Genomic DNA, 21,746 nt, shown 5'->3' on the forward strand with positions numbered 1-21,746 from the left:
ACAGGAAGTAAGGGGAAATTCCTCCAAAGTAATGGAATATCTTGTCACCAAAATTGGAAGATTTCCCCTCTATTCCTGTTCTGGTTGCCAGTCAAAATTTGGGGTTTTCAGTCTCGAAGGGTGAATCTCCTTAACGGGGGTACAGACAATGACAAAGGGCTGAGGGGGGGGGGACCCTAAACCTCTGAAACTAGGAACGTTTTGCCTTTAGCCCTCATGCACACTGGCCGTTTTTTCAGCGGCTGTTTTTGGCTTTTGATTTTTTTTTTTTCTACAGCTAGTAAACCCCCCGGCATGTTATCCTATGTGTCCATACACATATAGACTGGAATCAATGTTTCTTGGCTGGAAAAAAAACCCCAGAATTAGTGGGCTTCTAGAGGAGTTTTTTTTAGCTGTATAAATGCTCTATCGCTATAAAACGCTGCAAATTGGCGTTTTTGGATTTTTTTAACCAAGGAAAAAAAAACATATATATATATATATATATATATATATATATATATATATATATATATATATATATATATATATATATATATATATATATATATTTATATTATTTTTTTAACTAAAATTTTTTTTATTTTAAAAAAAAAAAAAAAAATTATATATTATATATTTTTTTGTTTTATAAAAAAATAAAAACTTTTTTTTAGTTAAAAAAAAAAAAAAAATTATTATATATATTATAAATTATATATAATTTTTTTTTAACTAAAAAAATGTTTTTTATTTATTTATTTTTTTTGTCTAAAAAAACAAACATAGGAAAATGCCGCTAAAAATGCTGCAATACTCCATGTTTTTAACGTGACTGTACACAGCTAACGTTACCAGTGTTATCAAAACGTCCCGTGTGCGTGAAGACTTAGTTATACTTATCTCTAAATTGATGACCTGTAGGGAATTGTAAAGCGTCGCATATAAAAGATATAGGGTACCAAAGTTTTTTTTGGTATATATGTACATGTTTGGTATCTATTTACTCGGATCAACCTTTAGCTTTTTATATATATTTTTTTATTTTTAAATTTGGCTAATATGTTGCACACGCCTTTAAAACTGAAATGTTGCATTTGTAAAACCGTTGCACAAATATCGCATGGCATTAAAAAAAAAAAAAATGGAACAACCACCATTTTATTCTCCAAGATGACTGCTTTCAGAAATTATATCATGTTTGGGGGCTTTAACTAATCTTCAGGCCTAAAATGATTTTTGTGAATGTTTTTAGAAGAAAAATTTGTAAATCGAACTGACGATATTTTTTTACTTCCCTATTAGAATATCTGATTTCTGCGATATATGGAGCTGCTGAAAACCACCTTTGAATACTGCCACGCCCAACACAGCGTCTCCGCATGAAATACACGCTTTGCCCATCCCCCGGAAGCCGGGTCGCGGTCATCGGCAACAACCATTAGAGCCTACCGCGCGTGGATCTACTCCAGCAAAGGACTCTCTTGGCCACAGAAGCCCGCGCTTCCTCCACAGTCCGTGCCGGCTGCAAAATTCACAGTCTATCCAGATGGGGTAACGTGATTGGTCCAATAAGATCAGCTGTTTTGCCTCGGAACTGCCAGGATTCTATTTTTTTTTTTTTTTTTTTTTTTTGGGGGGGGGTTTCTTTTCTACTGTAACTAAGGGAAGGATTTGGACAGTGTCAGACTTCTAAGGACTTTGAGAAGTCAACGTCTGCGTGGACTTGCTTACTGAACACTACTGAGCCTTGCGGACACACGTGGTTTTAGCGCTGTGTTCTTTTTTTTTTTTTTTTTTTTGACGTGTTCAGGGAGCCGTAACTGGACAGCTCCTTTGTAGTTTTTCTGAGATATTTTGCACAATATTTGTGTTTTTTGTACGTTTTTATCGCCCAGTTTGTACCTTTTTTGTTATGAACACCATGGCACGTATCAACCGCCCCGCTCCAGTGGAAGTTTGCTACAAAAGCATGCGATTTCTCATCACCCACAATCCCACCAACGCTACATTAAACAACTTCATCGAGGTGAGTTTATTAAAGCAAATGTGGTTTTTTTTTTGTTTTTTTGGTTTTTTTTTGGTTTTGGTTTTTTTGGTTTTGGTTTTTTTGGTTTTGGTTTTTTTGGTTTTGGTTTTTTTGGTTTTGGTTTTTTTGGTTTTGGTTTTTTTGGTTTTGGTTTTTTTGGTTTTGGTTTTGTTGGTTTTGGTTTTGTTGGTTTTGGTTTTGTTGGTTTTGTTGGTTTTTTTTGTGTTGGTTTTTTTGGTTTTGGTTTTTTTATATGATGTGTTCATAACTATAATTTTATCCGCATGTTTAGGAAATTTTAGATATGACGGATTTTACAAAGTTTACTTTTGTCCAGCTGAGATCAGTGTAAGTATGTATGTGCCTTACCTGAGAGATCCTGGTAGAAGCTACTACTGTGATCTCCACCAACTTCTGGGTCTCACACGAAGGTGGAGAGGGCCAAGTGTTGACATCACGATTTCCATCTGATCCAGTCAGAGAACACTTTGCATTCATTAACAAAATGCAAAATGATCTCTGAATGGCACCCATACCGAGCAAGAGCAATGCAGCAGGGAAGCCACTTGGCATGGGACCCAGAAGCTAGTGCAGCTCCTGTAGTAGCAGTGCCTACTACAGTGGTTTTAGAGCAGCTGTTCTCAACCAGGGGTCAATGGATCCCTTGGGTTCCTCCAGAGGTGGCTAGTGGTTCCCTGAGCTGTGACTTACTGTACTTGCCTCCCATCTGGTGCCTGTATAGTTCTAGAACCAGTGCCACTTGGCAGGGCCAGCAGCATGACTCCAAAGGTGGCATTTTGATCACCACTGTCGGGGGGGGGGGGGGGGGGAGGGATGGCATTCTTCCCACTGGCCACTACCAATATACGGTCCATTTGCCCAATGACCCCTGATGGACCAATCTTAACTTGGGGTTTCTTGAGACCTGAAATCGTTTTCAAGGGATCCTGTGGGGTACAAAGGTTGGCAAAGGCTGTTCTTGAGGGATCCCACAGGTATGGTACCTACATACTTGCACTGGTCCAAGCTGTAACAATGTACTGTAACTATGTAAAAAAAAGCCAAACCTGAAAATCCCTTTCACAACTGAAAACAAGGATGGTGTTCACAGCTTGCAGACATGAGGAAAGGCCCTGCAGATATCATGAAACCATTTAGGATCCATCGCCAGCTATGGCACATACTTATGTTGGTCCAAGCTGGAGATGGAAGGAGGAGGAGATTATAGTATTAGTAGTGCTGCCACAATGACTTCCCGCTTACACAGGTATGTCACATACACCCAACGGCCTCTTTATTAGGCATGCCTGTTCAGTTGCTCGGTAATACAAATTGATTATCAGCCAATCACGTGGCAGCAACTCAATGCATTTAGGCATCTAGATGTGGTGAAGACAAACCGAGCACCAGAATGGGGAAAGAAAGGGGTTTAAGTGACTTTGAATGTGGCGTGGTTGTTGGTGCCAGACGGGCTGGTCTGAGTATTTCAGAAGCTGCTGATCTACTTGGATTTTCATGCACAACCAGGGGCGGACTGACAACTCATAGGGCCCCTGGGCAATAGGGGATCATGGGGCTCCTGTGTCCTTGCCCAAACTCAAAAAAGCCTATCAAAAAGGTACCAGGGGCATCTCATGGGGCCCCCTACTGACCCCGGGCCCTCGGGCAGTGCCCGAGTTTCCATTTGGTCAGTCCGCCCCTGCGCACAACCATCTCTAAGGTTTACAACGAATGGTCCGAAAAGGAGAAAATATCCAGTGAGCGGCAGTTGTGGGTGAAAATGTCTTGTTGATGTCAGAGGCGAGTGGGCAGGGTGGTTCAAGATGATAGAAAAGCAACAGTAACTCATGTCAGTACAGACCAGAATCTCTGAGGAATGTTTCCAACACCTTGTTGAATCTATGCCACCAAGAATGAAGGCAGTTCTGAAGGCAAAAGGTGGTCCAACCCGGTACCTAATAAAGTGGCCGGTGAGTGTAGATACCAAGCTGGACCCAATGTAACTAAAGTTTGCCATACCTAAATTTGAGCTTTAAAGGGACTCGATAAATTGGTAAGAGAACATCTATTTTAAAGAGCTTCAAAGAGGAGAAATAATACTTACCTGTTTCTCCACCGATCATCACTTTATTGATGAGCGAAATTTGTTTGGGAAGGCTCACATTTCCCTAGGTCGTGGTATACTATGGGGAAAGTAATTGCAGGTTTTGTAACTTTCCCACTTATAAAGAAATGAAGGGTCTATAATTTTTATCATAGGTGTATCTTAACCCCCCTGGCGGTATTCCCGAGTGTAGCTCGGGGTAAAGTTTCAGCACCACAAGTGGTAACCCCCGAGCTACACTCAGGAATACACTGCAGCGTTGCTCCGGGATCTCTTCTTCACTTACCTTGTCCTGCGCTCCCGCGATGTCCCCCCTGCAGTGTCCCCTGTAATGTCCTCAGGCCGATGCCGGCATCTGTCTTCTGGGTTTCGTTCCCTGCGACGTCGGGACGTACGGGGGACAGAACTGGCCAGAAATGTAAAAATGCGAAAAAAGTGGCATTCACTAAATATACTAAAATCACATAGTATTCCATTCCTGTATCAAACCATTTCACATACATTTTGTCCCGAGTGCTTTGTCCGGCGCCCTGCCTGCATTTTTACTGTTCTTTCTGCCTGGAAACTGAGAAACGTCCATGGAGTCCAAAAAGTGTCCCTTTAGGTCAAAAGCGGTTTTAGACCGGCTAGAGAACAGCGATAGTAAATCAGAACCACTTGCAGAATTGAGTGATAATGATTTGTGGGGGAAATTCCTCATCAGACACTGAAAACGATTCTGCGACTTTGCTCAGCGATGTGCGAACTTGGCGCTATATTTCATATTTCAGTGTTTTTGGTTTGATTATATTATTAAATTAAAGTTGTTATAATATTTTTTATGATTTTTTAAATTATAATTTATGATTTCGTGTTTCAAGTTTTATCCTACCCGGGATGTTTATTAGACTCTTGTTCGGACAGATTTCAGTGAGTTATTCCTAAAAATGACAGGCCTACAATAAAAAAACTACATATTTCCATGCAAAAAAAATTACCGCTTTGAGCACAGAAATATGGACATAATCAGACCGCTAGGGAGGTTAAATAGAGATCGAATATAAACCAAAAATCCAGAAAAAACACATGATACAAATGTTAGAAATTGAGTTGCAGTTCAGTTAGTAAATTCAGTATTTGATCCCCTACCAACCAACAATGATTCTGGCTCCCACAGACTGGCTATGTGCTCATGTGGTACACAGATGATTAGTTCTGTCAATTTAAGAAGGTGCTCCTAACGACAACTCATTATATTATAAAGAACACCTGTCCACAGAATCGTTCTTCCAATCAAACCTCCATGGCCAAGACCAAAGAACTGTCATACGATGTCAGGGACAAGTTTTTAGACCTGCACAAGGCTGGAATGGGCTACAAGACCATCAGCAAGAAGCTTGATGAGGGGACAACTGTTGGAGCGATTATTCGCAAATGGAAGAAATACAAAATAACCATCAATCGCCCTCGGTCTGGAGCTCCATGTAAGATTTCGCCTCATGGGGTAAGGATGATCATGAGAAAAGTGAGGGATCCACCCAGAACTACAAGGGAGGAGCTTGTGAATGATCTCAAGGCAGTTGGGACCACAGCCACCAAACAAACCATTGGTAACACTATGCACCGCCATGGATTGAAATCCTGCAGCGCCCACAAGGTCCCCCTCCTCAAGAAGACACATGTACAGGCCAGGGGCGGACTGACCATTTGGAAACTCAGGCACTGCCCGAGGTCCCGGGGTCAGTATGGGGCCCCATGAGATGCCCCTGGTACCTTTTTCATAGGCTTTTTTGAGTTTGGGCAAGGACACAGGGGCCCCATGATCCCGTATTGCCCGGGGGCCCCATGAGTTGTCAGTCCGCCCCAGGTACAGGCCCATCTGAAGTCTGCCAATAAACACCTAAATGATTCAGAGAAGGATTGGGGGAAAGTGCTGTGGTCAGAGGAGACCAAAATTTGAGCACTTTGGCATTAACTCGACTCGCTGTGTTTGGAGGAAGGAAAATGCTGCCTATGACCCTAAGACCACCATCCCTACAGTCAAACAGGGAGGTGGAAACCTTATGCTTTGGGGCTGTTTATCTGCTAAAGGTACAGGCCGCCTTTGCCGCATTGAGGGGCCAATGGACTAGACCAGGGGTGGGCAACTGTGGCCCACCAGCTGTTGGTGAACTACAAGTCCCATCATGCCTCTGCCTTTGGGAGTCATGCTTGTAACGGTCAGTTTTGCAATGCCTCATGGGACTTGTAGTTCTGCAACAGCTGGAGGGCCACAGTTGCCCACCCCTGGACTAGACCATGTATTGTAAAATCTTGGATGAGAACCTTGTTCCCTCAGCCAGGACACTGAAGATCGGTCGTGGATGGGTCTTCCAGCATGACAATGACCCAAAACAGAATGCCATGGCAACAAAGGAGTGGCTCAAGAAGAAGCACATTATGGTCATGGAGTGGCCTAGTCAGTCTCCAGAGCTTTTTCCTATAGAAAATTTATGGAGGGAGCTGAAACTTCGAGTTCCCAAGACGCCTTAACCCCTTCCATACCGGGCACTTTTACCCCCTTCCTGCCCAGGCCAGTTTTCAGGTTTCAGCGCTCTCACACTTTGAATGACAATTGCGCGGTCATACAACATTGTACCCAAACTAAAATTTTATCATTTTCTTCACACAACTAGAGCTTTCTTTTGGTGGTATTTAATCACCTCCGGGGTTTCTATTTTTTGCTAAATTAACAAAAAAAGACAGAAAATTTTGAAACAAAACACGTTTTTCTTTGTTTCTGTTATAAATGTTTGCAAATAAATAATTGTTCTTCATAAATTTAGGCCGAGATGTATTCTGCTACATGTCTTTGGTGAAAATAACCCAAATTAGGATGTATTATTTAGTTTGTAGGAAAGTTATAGAGTTCACAAACTATGGTATAGATCTGATTATTGATCAATCCTGAAGTACTGACAGCCAATCTAATTTCTTGAGGTCCAAGAATGTCAGGACAGTACAGATATCCCCCAAGTGTCAGGACAGTACAGATATCCCCCAAGTGTCAGGACGGTACAGATATCCCCCAAGTGTCAGGACGGTACAGATATCCCCCAAGTGTCAGGACGGTACAGATATCCCCCAAATGTCAGGGACGGTACAGATATCCCCCAAATGTCAGGGACGGTACAGATATCCCCCAAATGTCAGGGACGGTACAGATATCCCCCAAATGTCAGGGACGGTACAGATATCCCCCAAATGTCAGGGACGGTACAGATATCCCCCAAATGTCAGGGACGGGACAGATATCCCCCAAATGTCAGGGACGGGACAGATATCCCCCAAATGTCAGGGACGGGACAGATATCCCCCAAATGTCAGGGACGGGACAGATATCCCCCAAATGTCAGGGACGGGACAGATATCCCCCAAATGTCAGGACGGCACAGATATCACCCAAATGACCCCTTTTTGCAAAGTATACAGTCTGACATACTTCATAAGAGGAATGGCGAGTTTTTTGAAATTGTATTTTTTTTGTAATTTTTTTTGGAAAATGAAAAAATGAAGAAAATTATTTTCTCTATTTTTTTTTTTTTTTTTTTTTTACATACTGTCACCAGTGCAGTACAGCGTCATCATGTAACTGGCATGGCGGTGATCAGGGACACGGACTGGTGACAGTATGGGAAAAAAAAAAGATTTTTTTTTTAATTTTTAATTTTTTTTTTTCTTTAAGATTTTTTTTTTTCATATGTCCAAAGTAGCACAATGTTACCGTAGTAACATTGTACTACTTTGGGGAAGTGATCAGTATTTTATTTTTTTTTTTTTTTACACAATTTGCTTTTAGCAAAGAATTACTTTGCTATAAGCAAGCATTTACCTGAATGACATCGATTCATTCAGGGTTTTTTTTTTTTTTTTGTGCTTAGCTGTGATTTGGCCACAGCTAATCACATGACATGTGCATGTGATCGCTGTGACCATTCACAGCTAGACACTAGTATACAATGGATGGCATGAAAAACTGTAGCTGCTGACTGCTTACAGCCACTTACCTGTCCCTTCGGTCCCGCGGTGTGTCCCCCGCAGTCCATTTCACCAGCCGTCCTGTATTCCAGGAGGCCGGCATCTTCAGTGTGGGCACCTGGCTGTGACAGCTTGCGGCCTCACAGCCGGGTACCCACTGCGCTGTGCTTCATGAATGGTCCTGTAGTCTTCTGGGACCTGTCACGTGTCCCAAAAGACTACAGGGAGGACACATTCCGCTTCCGATCGCCTAGGCCAGGGGTAGGCAACCTGCAGCTCTCTAGCTGTTGTGGAACTACATTTCCCATGAGGCATTGCAAAGATTACAAAACTGACAGTTACAGCTATGACTTGCAGAGGGATGATGGAACTTGTAGTCCTACGGCTCTCAGGTTGCCTACCCCTGGCCTAGGCGATCAGACCGGAAGTGGGAGCGGTTACGTCAAGTCCTTACAGCGAAACTTCCCCTTTTGGGTGGAGCCCCGCTTTAAGTATTTTCCCCACTGTATATAAGAAATGACAATGAAAACTCCGCACCACAGATAATGCCAAAAAAAAGAAACGTGATTATGGCGGCTGCAGTCTTCAAAATGCATCTCACTTCCACATTCGTGAACCCAGGGGTGTAATCGCCTAGGGCGTCACTTTTCGGGGGGTGGCTGAAGAAGGGACACGTGGCATGGGGACCAGGTGGGATCTGTGAGAGGTTGTGGGCTGCTTGATTGTGTATGCAGAGTCTGACTCTCGTTCCCGGGGTCGTCCGGAGCTATGAAGGTGAGTGTGTCTCTCTCATGCCGGGTGGGGAGTGTCATGGTGGTGGGTGTATAGGGGGTGGTGGAAGGCTCTCTTGGCCCGGGGGGTTGGGGTTTGGTTGGTTTTGGTCTAAGTGACGTGGTGTTGGTCAGGTCAGTGTCAGGCTCGCTCCGTGGGGGGGTGCTGGTGCCATTAGTAACCGATAAACAGGTGACCCCCCCCCTTCTAGGTGACCCCACGTGGATTTGCACTCACCACAATGGATGGACCTTCTATTACTAGATGGGTCTCACTGGGCTTTTTTTGGTTGGACTCACTGGGGTTCAGTTACTAAAACTACATGGTGCAAAATCAGGCGCACTTCTGCATAGAAACCAATCCGCTTGCAGGTTTCATTGCCAAATCTTAAATGAACAAGCTGAAGTTGGGCCCGGCCATACGTGGGTCGATTTTCCAATGATTTTTCGTTCAAAAATCGGACTTAAGAATGACACTCCCGCAGCAAGTCTGATTTCAACTCGTAGCAGGTGTGCAGTATATTAAAGCCTAATTGAAGTATGAATGTGCAATCAGAGAGACCTTGGGGTTGATTTACTAAATCCGGAGAGTGCAAAATCTGTTGCAGCTCTACATAGAAACCAATCAGATTCCATTTTTTTTTTTTTTTACACTGTCCCTAACTTCAGATTGTTCAATTAAACTTTCATTTAAAAAAAATAAAAAAATGGACAGTGTAAAAAATAATAAAGGGACAGTGTAAAAAATAATAAAGGGACAGTGTAAAAAATAATAATAAAGGGACAGTGTAAAAAATAATAATAAAGGGACAGTGTAAAAAATAATAATAAAGGGACAGTGTAAAAAATAAATAAAATAAAGCAACCTGGGTGGCAAGTGGTTACATGTAACAGTGAATAATGACCTTCTAGTTTTTGCAGTCACTCTGGTCTGCGTGGCATTGTGAATCATGTAGCACAGTCTACAGTTTTGTACATGGGCACCCCTGATGCGTGTTTTCATGTTTGTATGTACAGGATAATGGGGGGAGGGGGTTAGGTGCCTTGGTGTCCTTGAATTTTTTTTTTTTTTTTTTTACATTTTTGACATCTGAACCCAGTAGGGACACGATGCATGTTGCTTCCATATTCATTATATGTGGAGGAGATCAACAGACGGATGTTCGCTGGTCTCCCTCCAGTCTACCCAGTGACACCTGTCATGGGGGTCCTGGACCTGCAGGTGGGACAGGGAAATGTTGGGGGGGTGTTCAGTAGTGGGGGGTGGTGATTAGGGGTGTGTACGGCTTCCACCCGTTGGTGGTGGCAGTGAAAGGGTTGAGGATGAATCCAGTGCGGTTTGTCACTGAATATCCGTCCTGGTTCCTAATCCTCTATATTTTGCCCTGGCAGAGAAGTCTTTGTTGCACCGTCATGATTTGTATCTCTTCAGTATGAATGGATGGACTGATTTCCTGCAGATAGCGGGCGGCCCCTGGAGAGCGCGCCTTGTGTACGGGTACAGAGTGATCCGCGGGATTCCAGCCAGCTTGGATATCCAGTGTGCGCCGCGCTCCTCCGCCGAGTCCTCAGCCAGGCACTTGGCACGGTTTGCAGGCTTTCTGCTATTTTCGTGAAGCGTAGACTGGCATCGGCTGAAATCCCCGAGCGATGTTTACAGGCGGTGGAACCCGGCCAATCTCCGCTCTGCACTTTATTGGATGTTTGGGAACTTCGTCCAAACTAAAAATAAACTGGATTTGGATGTGTGATTAGAGGCGGAGCGATCGCCGGCCGCGGCCACATTCTGTATAAATCATCTCGTACTGATCACACAGTCCTCCGGGCAGCAGGGGGCAGGAGACTAAACAGATGAATCCAGGGCTCTACTAGGACTGCTCTGTCTGTTACATCTCCTGAAATACTCTGCACTGCTGGAGGACTCCGCTCCTTCCTCTATAACTCTCCTCTCCTGAAATACTCTGCACTGCTGGAGGACTCCGCTCCTTCCTCTATAACTCTCCTCTCCTGAAATACTCTGTTCTGCTGGAGGACTCCGCTCCTTCCTCTATAACTCTCCTCTCCTGAAATACTCTGCTCTGCTGGAGGACTCCGCTCCTTCCTCTATAACTCTCCTCTCCTGAAATACTCTGCTCTGTTGGAGGACTCCGCTCCTTCCTCTATAACTCTCCTCTCCTGAAATACTCTGCACTGCTGGAGGACTCCGCTCCTTCCTCTATACCTCTCCTCTCCTGAAATACTCTGCGCTGCTGGAGGACTCCGCTCCTTCCTCTATAACTCTCCTCTCCTGAAATACTCTGCACTGCTGGAGGACTCCGCTCCTTCCTCTATAACTCTCCTCTCCTGAAATACTCAGCACTGCTGGAGGACTCCGCTCCTTCCTCTATAACTCTCCTCTCCTGAAATACTCTGCTCTGCTGGAGGACTCCGCTCCTTCCTCTATACCTCTCCTCTCCTGATATACTCTGCTCTGCTGGAGGACTCCGCTCCTTCCTCTATACCTCTCCTCTCCTGAAATACTCTGCTCTGCTGGAGGACTCCGCTCCTTCCTCTATACCTCTCCTCTCCTGAAATACTCTGCACTGCTGGAGGACTCCGCTCCTTCCTCTATAACGCTCCTCTCCTGAAATACTCTGCTTTGCTGGAGGACTCCGCTCCTTCCTCTATAACTCTCCTCTCCTGAAATACTCTGCGCTGCTGGAGGACTCCGCTCCTTCCTCTATAACTCCTCTCCTGAAATACTCTGCACTGCTGGAGGACTCCGCTCCTTCCTCTATAACGCTCCTCTCCTGAAATACTCTGCTCTGCTGGGGGACTCCGCTCCTTCCTCTATAACTCTCCTCTCCTGAAATACTCTGCACTGCTGGAGGACTCCGCTCCTTCCTCTATACCTCTCCTCTCCTCTCCTGAAATACTCTGCTCTGCTGGAGGACTCCGCTCCTTCCTCTATAACTCTCCTCTCCTGAAATACTCTGCTCTGCTGGAGGACTCCTCTACTACACAGAGGAGAGTTACATAGAGGAAGGCGTGATTAGAAGGGGGGGGGGGGTGTTGATGAAATTAGGAGTGCAGCCTGGGGTGACTACGCTGCCCCCTCAGGGCAGTATTGTGAGAATGGTCGTCCTAGAACAGGAAGTGTTACTGGCAGGATCACCAGGCAGCACCGTTCCTGGTGCTTTCTGCTTTCATTATGTCTCCTATTGCCGGGTCGTGTACAACTCCTCACAATTCTCCATCTCATTTGGGTTGTTATTGCTTGGGGTTGATGTTGAATTGGCTCCTCCCTGGCTCCTCCCTCCCTGGCTCCTCCCTCCCTCACTAATCAACATAAAGGAATATGGAATGGATTTATTTTAAGATTTCATTATTTACCTTATTTTAGACTCAGTGATGTCACCTCTGTGTTTCTCTATGCAGTGCAGGCAGATCATGGCTGGTGGGAGGAGCTGGCAGGGTTCTGTACATAGCTCCCTGAAACGTTCCAGCACTCTGTACTCCAAATCTGGTGAGACCAGCAGTCAGAGGCAGCAGTGCCTTAGGTGATCTCGCACTGTATATATATATATATCATATAGGCACAGGAAGTAAGCTGCTGTTTTTCAGGAGGAATTCAATAAAAAATGTAGCCTAGGCACAATTTTTAAAGCGGAGTCCCTTTCCCCCCCCAAAATAGCAGCTACAAATACTGTACCTGCTGACTTTTAATATTAGGTCACTTACCTGTCCGGGGGTCCAGTGGTGTCCTCACCCCGAGCTGGTTCTTCAATCAGGTGCTGGCGCCGCCATCTTGACTAAGGGAAACTCTCAGTGAAGGTTCCTACTGTGCATGCAGGAAGCGCGCTGAGCTTGTGAATAGGCCGCGGTCCTCTGGGACCTGTGAAGTGTCCCAGAGAGCTACGGCGGGGATCCAAATCGATTCGCCAGAAATGGGAGTGAGTACCTGTCAAAACCAGGTACCTGCTGCCCCCAGAGGGTGGCCAGGGGGGGGTGGGAGCCAGAGAAACGGGTGGAGCCCCACTTTAAGGACCGGTTCACATTATAGAAATGCGTTCCGGATGCTTTTTTGGCGCATTCCAGTGTGTTTTTGATACGGTCCAGTTAATTTTTTCCCCTTTTTTTTCAATTGAAAGAGGGACGTGCCTTTCAGTGCGTTTTGATGCGTTCCAGTACATTTTTTTACCTTTTTCTTCAATTTAAATAGGGACTTGTGCGTTTTAGTGCATTTTTGGTGCATTCCAGTGCTTCTTTTTTTTTATGTGTTTGACCGCGGTTCTCTTTTTTTTTTTTTTTTCTGCAACCAGAACACATTGGAACTACAAGCACTGATGTGAACTATGACATTGGCAACCATATCACCTACTTTCTGTGCGTTTTGGATGCAGAAAAAAACGCAACTGAAACGCAGTCCTGAGTGTTCTCATGACAGCCAATCTTCACTTTTTGAGTTCAGGTCCACTTTAATGTCCCTCACCAGGCAGGATAAGAAAAGAACACTTTGCATAAGTTTTGCTTTATGTAAATTTGGGGATGCCTACGTTCTCTCTGCTTGTCCTACAGAAACCCCAGATTTGTTTATTTAAAAAAAAAAAAAAAAAAAAAAAAAGGCAGATTTTTTTTTTATTATTTATTTATTTATTTTTTTTGCTGCTTGTGCTATTTTTTTTGCTATAATGCCTCCTTTTCACTAATAAAATATGCAGAAATTTTTCTTATTAAATTTGGTAAAACGTAAGGCCTGGTTCATAACTATGTAATTTGCGTTTATAGTGTTTTTGCACATGAATTTTTCAGGCGTTTTTTTGCATCTTTTATGCTTTTTTTTTTTTTTTTCTGCTTTTTGCTTTTTTTTTTTTTTTTTTTTGCTGTAATGTCTCCTTTTCACTAATATTGGCAAAAAAATAGGAATTAGATTAATAAAACTTGAGGCCTGATGCAGTTTGCTTTTACAGTTTTTTTGCACGTGTTTTTCAGGCATTTTTGCATCTTATATATTTTTTATTATTTTTGCTGCTTGTGCTATTTTTTTTTTTTTTGCTATAATGCCTCCTTTTAATATAAAAATTTTTTTTTGCATATTTTATTAGTGAAATTTTGTAAAATGTAAGGCCTGGTTCACAACCATGTAGTTTGGTTTTATAGTGTTTTGCACATGCATTTTTCAGGTAATTTTTGCATCTTCTATGCTTTTTTTTTCTGCTTTTGCTATTTTTTTGCTATAATGCCTCCTTTTCACTAATAACATGGGCAAAAAAATAAGAATTAAATTAGTAAAACTTTTTTTTTTGCCAATTTGTTAAGCAAATTAAAAACCTCTAAACACATCAAAAATGCACTACATGCGTTTTGCAGCGTCTCCATTGAAGTCTGTTGAACCAAAAATGCACTTTATTGCATATTAAAAAGTCCCCTGATCTTTTCCAAAAACGTAGCGGCGGAAAATGAATAGACGTCCCATAGAAAACCATGCTAAATGGACTTTTAATGCGTTTCTGCATTCAGCACCAGAGAATGCAAGATGTGAGCCAGGCCTAACAGAATAGTTAAAAAAAAAAAAAAAAAAAAATTTTTTAACCCCTTCATTCCTGCCCCAGTGTCCCTTTTTAATAGGTTGTGAATGACCAGAGGGCGGGAAAGACCAATGGCAGTGTGACCGCTACGATTGACTGTCTCAGCAGTCACATGATCAGGAGTCAGACCCGCTGGCTACTTATTATTGGGAACTGAGCGATTTCTTTGATAACTCGATATGGAAGGGAAAATTGCTACTTTGCCTTTTTTTTTTCCTTTTTTTTTTTTTTTTTCTATCTTTCCAGTCATTATACAAAGCTAAAAAAAGCCAGAAGATGACTGAGGCTGTTTCTTGATGACTACAGGGCACAATGAAGATCGGTCACCAGATTAAAACTGCAGCATATTTTTAGGGTGGAAAAAAATGACTCCCTTTCTTCTTCTTCTTCTTTTTTTTTTTTTTTTTTTTTTTTTTTTTTTTTTTTTGGGAATGATAAAAGTATTTGCAGTTTTGATCCTGAATTTTATGGAGGACTCCTATGCGCAAGCCTCACAACAGAAACCAAAGGCTTCCTTTACCTTCCCTGACTGAGCCAAATCCTCCTCCATTTGTGTCTCACACGCTCCCCTTCGAGGACACTGCAGCTCACAGCGGGAGAATAGAGGCAGGGCTGTCAATCTAGAAAGCAGTGGGCGGGACAGGGTGTGGCCAGATGCTTACTATAGGATGTGACTCAGCAGTGACAATGCTGATGGTTGCGCCCCTGCAATGCCCCTTCTCACCCCACTGTAGTACAGGTATGTACCGACCATAACGGTGACAATGCTGCTCTAAATTCAGGAGTAGTGCAGCAGCGTTGTCACCCCCTGTGCAATCCTATTGATCGCTATGGAGGTTTAGTCCGGAGTGCAAACTTGTATTTGGAAGTCCTTGGGGATGAATGTGATTGCAAAGGGTACAAGTGGAGCAACAGAGAGTGGCAGAATTTCAGTGTGTGGGCACCGATCCCACCACCTCAGAAAAAAAAAAAAGGGGGGACATGTCGGAAAATTGGGTCCCACTGGGTGACCAAAACACGATCAACTGTGTATGGCCAGCTTAAGATTGGGAGAGTGGCCAATGGTGGGAAAGGTGCTCTTACCTAAGAGCAACTGCACCAAATTGTTTTTTTGGTATTTTTCTGTGTTTTTTTGGTATTTTTCTGTGTTTTTTTGGTATTTTTCTGTGTTTTTTTTGGTATTTTTCTGTGTTTTTTTGGTATTTTTCTGTGTTTTTTTTGGTATTTTTCTGTGTTTTTTTTGGTATTTTTCTGTGTTTTTTTGGTATTTTTCTGTGTTTTTTTTGGTATTTTTCTGTGTTTTTTTGGTATTTTTCTGTGTTTTTTTTGGTATTTTTCTGTGTTTTTTTTGGTATTTTTCTGTGTTTTTTTTTGGTATTTTTCTGTGTTTTTTTTGGTATTTTTCTGTGTTTTTTTTGGTATTTTTCTGTGTTTTTTTTGGTATTTTTCTGTGTTTTTTTTGGTATTTTTCTGTGGTTTTTTTGGTATTTTTCTGTTTTTTGGGGGTTTTTTTTGTTTGTAATTTGTTTGTTTTTTTTTTTTTTTTTTTTTTTAATTTTTTTTTTTTTTTAATGGATTAGTCATGGCATTGCAATCAAATAGTCCTGGTCACTACTTGTGTCCATTAGGGGACTCACTTTGACCAGGATGGGAAACGTTTATTTCTGTCAATGACCCCATTGTGGAGATTACCCTCATTTCCTGTTCCTGTGAAACCCATTAAAGAAACGGGGAGTCATCGGTGGGACAGGAAGGCCCGGACTGAAATATTTGTCACCTTTTAACCCGTTCGTCGCTCTTCTATAAACGTATGTTCCCTTTGTTCTTATTTCATCCTGTCCTGTAGGGCACAATGACACAAGCTCCATCACCTTCCTGTTCTATATAAAATCAAAACAAAATAGATTTTGGCTGAGCTCCATGAAAAAAAAAAAAATCAAAACTCATCGAACAAAAGTTAAAATAAAAAAAAAAGCTTTTGCCTTTAATCTGGAGCTGTCCCATGTAGTACTTCTTCTCCACCACTAGATGATGCCAGTCTTTCGAGTTGAGTGACAGTTGATGTCATTCAGCCAACTTCCTGCTCCAGGCTGTCATGGACCCGCCCCCTGGGGAATGCATGATCACACAGCCTGGGCTCAGAGTTATTGCTGTGCTGAATGGGAAAAAATGTTTTTAAAAAAGTGTGGATTACCAAGGTTTAAGGTATTTTATTAGAGGATGGTGTGTACTGGGCCATTGATAATGTGAGCGAACCACCTTCATACTCATTGCACTTATAGATATTCGATCTCTTCTGTATGAAGATTTAGGTGGAACTCCATCCAAAACTTTTTATTCCGCTTTGAGTAAGGCAGGAAAAATTGTAGTCTCTGTCCCTGTCGGTGACATTTCTCTCCACTTCCTGTGTAGTCCCAGGGATAGCTGGTGAGAGATCTCCCCACGCTTCAGTTGTCTACCTTCCCCAGAGCAGATGGTATGGCTTGGATGGGGTTCCACATATATCACCCCTTGCCTTGTCCTCACTGTCTGTGTTCTTCTGTGCAGGATCTGAAGAGGTACGGGGCCACCACTGTGGTCAGAGTCTGTGAGATCACATACGATAAGACGCCCGTAGAAAAAGAAGGCATCACCGTAATGGTAAGTTAAAGTCCACCTACCTATCGTAGGAGAGGCAAACTGCTGATTATCACTGGTCTGCTTCCTACCTTCTCCTTTGTTGGTTTGTTCTGTATGCAATTGAAAAAATCTTATCTGTTTGGGAAGTGTAACAAAAATACTAATTCCATGCCAGCCCTGGATAACCCCTCCCACACTCAGCATGTCTTTTTTTTTTTTCCTTTTTATTCTTTTTTTTTTTTCCTTTTTATTCTTTTTTTTTTTTTCCTTTTTATTCTTTTTTTTTTTTTCCTTTTTATTCTTTTTTTTTTTCCTTTTTATTCTTTTTTTTTTTTCCTTTTTATTCTTTTTTTTTTTTCCTTTTTATTCTTTTTTTTTTTTTTCCTTTTTTATTCTTTTTTTTTATTCTCTTTTTTTTTTATTCCTTTTTTTTTTTTTTTTACTCTATTTTTTTTATGTAATTTTTTTTTTGCCTGTTTCGTGGGAGAATTCACTTATTTTATTCCTTTTCTTGAGACACTGGAAGTCATTCACCTTCAGGTTATACTACTGCCTACAGGAGGATTGCACACTGGCAAACTGTAGTCCAGCCCAGGGTGACCCCTCTCAATACCAGCATTGCCTCAGTTTTGTAGCGAAGAAGTGCCCAGAGTATGATCATTAACCCCTTCCAGTCCGGACACTCCCCCCCCCCCCCCCCCCTTCCAGTCCGGACACTCCCCCCCCCCCTTCCAGCCGGACACTCCCCCCCCCCCCCCTTCCAGTCCGTACACTCCCCCCCCCCCCCCCCCCCCCTTCCAGTCCGGACACTCCCCCCCCCCCCCCCCCCTTCCAGGTCCGGACACTTTCCCACCCCCTTCCTGTCCAGGACAATTTTCAGCTTTCAGCGCTATCACACTTTGACAATTGCACGGTCATGCAACACTGTACCCATATGAATTTTTAGCATTTTTTTGAGATCGATAAAATGTTATTTTGGTGGTATTTATTCACCGCTGGGATTTTTGTGGTTTTGCTATATAAATGAAAAAGTCCAAACATTTTGAAAGTGTTTTTCTTATAAAATTTTGCAAATAAATACGGTTTCTTCATAAATCTTGGCCAAAATGTATTCAGCTATCATTTTTAGTAATAAAAAAAAAATTTGTTTATAACCAAAAATTATAATTTTTCAAAAATGTGTTTATATTTTTATTTTTTTATATTTGTTTTTTTTTTTTAACATACTGTCACCCTAGCAGTACAGTGTCAGCATAGTGACACTGTACTAGTGGGGAGTGATTAAGATTTTTTTTTTTTTTTTACACTGATTGCTTTTACACCCATAAATTCTGTAAAAGCAATAAATTTCTCCTCTCTGGCTGCATTCTTGAAGCCATTGAGAAATACTGTGTGAGCTGTGATTGGTCACAGCTTGTCACATGGTACAAGACTTCTGTGAATAGCCCTGGTATTGTGACCTCTGTGATCACAGATTTCACAAGTAGTAAGCAATGATGTCAGGAAGTGACATCTTGTTTGCTACTATTCATGTGATCACTGATTGGCCAATCAGCGATCACATGATCGGGACCTCGCACAGAGGTCCCGTACAGTGATCGGACACAGCAGGCACCGGATCGCAGTGCCGCACGCTCCCAGCGAGGGAATGTGGGAGGATGTTCATAAACAACCACCCGCTCCTGCACTGCTCCCGTCCGGCCCATGGACATAAAGTGGTTACCATGGGGGGGGGGTGCAACCTATTTATGTCCCTTAATGGACTGTAAAGGATTTGGGGTAGCTAATACAAAAATAAAAATACTGGAGACTACCTGCAGCCCAAGAGCTGCTTTAAAGGACCATTGTCCCAAACTGACACCAAATGAGGCTGAACCCCTCTGCCTAATAGGGGAACCTGCCAACACCTCCGGAGGGGAGCGTATGGGGATCAACCTGAAGGCTGAAGAAAAATGTCCATCCTCTTGGAACTCTAGCAAAAAAAAAAATGAGGCTGGTAGTGAGGGGTGTTATCCCAAGCTGGTCTGCAATGGTTTTGTTCTCCAGTGTCCAATCCTCCTGTAGGTGATGGAATAACCCAAAATACCAAAGACGACTTCTATGTCCATCAATGGACTCCACAAAAGGGGTACAAAAGTCCTTCTCTGCCCATCCCAGCCTCTTCAGGCTCTCACTCCTTCATTGTCACCTTCACAGTGGTGTCTCTAGGTGGTGTATATATATTGTCTGTATATGTACAGACACACCGTATATACTCCATCTACAAGGTTGAAGCTCTTTGTAGGTAGACTATCACCTCACTAGACATTTTTGAGCCAGATCAGGTGACATCTCATGTCCATCATGGGAGGCACAACCGCCAGGTGACCATCTCGTGTCAATCATGGGCGGCACAACCGCCAGGTGACCATCATCTGAGGCACAACCCCCCGGGTGACCATCTCATGTCCATCATGGGAGGCACAACCGCCAGGTGACCATCTCATGCCCATCATCTGAGGCACAACCGCCAGGTGACCATCTCATGTCCATCATCTGAGGCACAACCCCCCGGGTGACCATCTCGTGTCCATCATCTGAGGCACAACCCCCCGGGTGACCATCTAATGTCCATCATGGGAGGCACAACCGCCGGGTGACCATCTCGTGTCCATCATGGGAGGCACAACCGCCGGGTGACCATCTCGTGTCCATCACGGGAGGCACAACCGCCGGGTGACCATCTCGTGTCCATCACGGGAGGCACAACCGCCGGGTGACCATCTCGTGTCCATCACGGGAGGCACAACCGCCGGGTGACCATCTCGTGTCCATCAGGGAGGCACAACCGCCGGGTGACCATCTCGTGTCCATCACGGGAGGCACAACCGCCGGGTGACCATCTCGTGTCCATCACGGGAGGCACAACCGCCGGGTGACCATCTCGTGTCCATCACGGGAGGCACAACCGCCGGGTGACCATCTCGTGTCCATCACGGGAGGCACAACCGCCGGGTGACCATCTCGTGTCCATCACGGGAGGCACAACCGCCGGGTGACCATCTCGTGTCCATCATGGGAGGCACAACCGCCGGGTGACCATCTCGTGTCCATCATGGGAGGCACAACCGCCGGGTGACCATCTCGTGTCCATCATGGGAGGCACAACCGCCGGGTGACCATCTCGTGTCCATCATGGGAGGCACAACCGCCGGGTGACCATCTCGTGTCCATCATGGGAGGCACAACCGCCGGGTGACCATCTCGTGTCCATCATGGGAGGCACAACCGCCGGGTGACATCTCGTGTCCATCATGGGAGGCACAACCACCGGGTGACCATCTTGTGTCCATCATGGGAGGCACAACCGCCAGGGGACCACTCTCATAGGAATATCACTCAAGGAGGTTGGACACACCTCTTGATCTCTTCTGGCCATGCCAAACCAGATCCGATCATTCATGGTCAGATATGAACGCTCAGTTGGGGGTTGGAACAAGTGACTCCGGTCTCGGAAAGGGTGTTGTCCCATGGCTGAATGTTCTCCTGTGCTTCTTCATGTATCAGCTGAGCTGATCTTCCTATTCCCTGATCTACAGATGACGACCATATGAAACTGCATGTAGATGAGATTCAAAAGCCTCCTCAAGCATGGTGTCCAGACGAGGATATCTCTGTACATAGGTGTAGGACATGTTCTACTGTTTTTGCCAAAGACTGCCATTTTGGTCAGGGGTGGAGATTGGTGTGTTGAATGAGCTCTGGCTTCTTTTATGTCTCTATGTAGGGTTTCAACATTGAGATCCGGCCAGAATTCTCCTCTCCGTTCCCCTTGGGCGTGCCAGCTCCCTCCTGTCTCATTCTCCAGAGTCTAAAATAAATGTAACCCAGCAGAAATGGTGGGAACCCCTCAGATCGGACACAGAAGATGTACAGACCCGGGAACTCAGCACAGGGTGGTGGGAACCCCTCATAATGGGTACAGCAGGTCAACAGATTTAGGAGCTCAGCACAGGGATGGTGGGAACCCCTCATAATTGGCACAGCAGGCGTACAGAACTGGGAACCCAGTGTAGGGATGCCATCAGTAGGACCCCTGAGGGATAAGAGACGTCCTGGAGGTTGAACCCTCCAGCATTTAGCAGACTACATTATTTTGGGTGGAGTGACCCTTTTATATGCTCGGCGATGGCTCATTGTTTGCTGCCATGGTGGGCGGGGCTTGGATGCCGCACTGGGGGTGCCAACCTTTGCCAGTTTTTTTTTTTTGCTCGGTTTTCTTTCCAGTCTGTTACCCTTCAGTCTAGAATTCCAGAAGCAGCCAAGCGGTGCGCTCTCTAATCCTTTGTTGCTTTAATACCCTCTGGCACAAATGACTCTCCTCTGGTGTCCCCAGAGGCATCACAAGGACCGCGCTGACCCAGCGGACTCCGGGCATAACCACTTCTATCGAAATCTATTCCTCAATAGCGATGGAGGACAGAAATCCGCTTTTGTGAGTCTTTTCAAACCCAGATATTAGCTTGTAAAAGTAGCAGAGAGCAGAGCTTTCGGAGGAATTGGCAGGCCCCACCCACTACAGGAGGGGGGCGGAGACCAGACCTGCGAGCGCAGTGGCGTGTGGTCTTTGTTACAGGAAGTCTCACACTGGATTACTGCACAGATCTGAAGAAAATACATGAAGATTCATGAAGAATGGA

The 21,746-nt window shown here is 44.1% G+C and overlaps 1 long non-coding RNA gene across 1 annotated transcript in view; it reads left to right on the forward strand.

The window, feature by feature from the left end:
* Positions 1–17,090, forward strand: part of LOC149434726 (uncharacterized) — a 29,007-nt gene extending 11,917 nt beyond the window's left edge. The window contains exons 2-3 of the long non-coding RNA XR_016308635.1: positions 1,288–2,011; positions 16,996–17,090. This is a non-coding gene — a long non-coding RNA (uncharacterized LOC149434726). The remainder of the gene's footprint in view (positions 1–1,287; positions 2,012–16,995) is intronic.
* The last annotated feature ends 4,656 nt before the right edge of the window (positions 17,091–21,746 follow it).

This window comes from Staurois parvus, unplaced genomic scaffold (assembly GCF_062004578.1).
Source record: "Staurois parvus isolate SC_StPar_1 unplaced genomic scaffold, SC_StPar_1.0 ptg001693l, whole genome shotgun sequence".
NCBI lineage: Eukaryota > Metazoa > Chordata > Amphibia > Anura > Ranidae > Staurois > Staurois parvus.